The following is a 262-nucleotide window of genomic DNA, read 5'->3' on the forward strand; positions in this document are numbered from 1 at the left end:
TCATGCATACAAAAGTGAGTGTATGTTGAATGCGAGAAGCCAGTCACATTAAAGATGACGCCTAGTTTATTTAGAAAAAGAAATCTTAAAAGAAACTAAATCTCTAAAGCAAACCTCACAACTTACTTCTACCCGAATCAACAGCTAGAAAGTTAGCTATAATGTAAAAAAAACAGTTGATTTGACAATGTCTCTTGAGCAAATTAGAGTTTCCCTACAGACAAAAATTCTAGTTAGAAATTTTTAAAAATAACTGAACATA

Source organism: Convolutriloba macropyga, chromosome 1 (assembly GCF_964194025.1).
Source record: "Convolutriloba macropyga chromosome 1, txConMacr16.3, whole genome shotgun sequence".
Taxonomy (NCBI): domain Eukaryota; kingdom Metazoa; phylum Xenacoelomorpha; order Acoela; family Convolutidae; genus Convolutriloba; species Convolutriloba macropyga.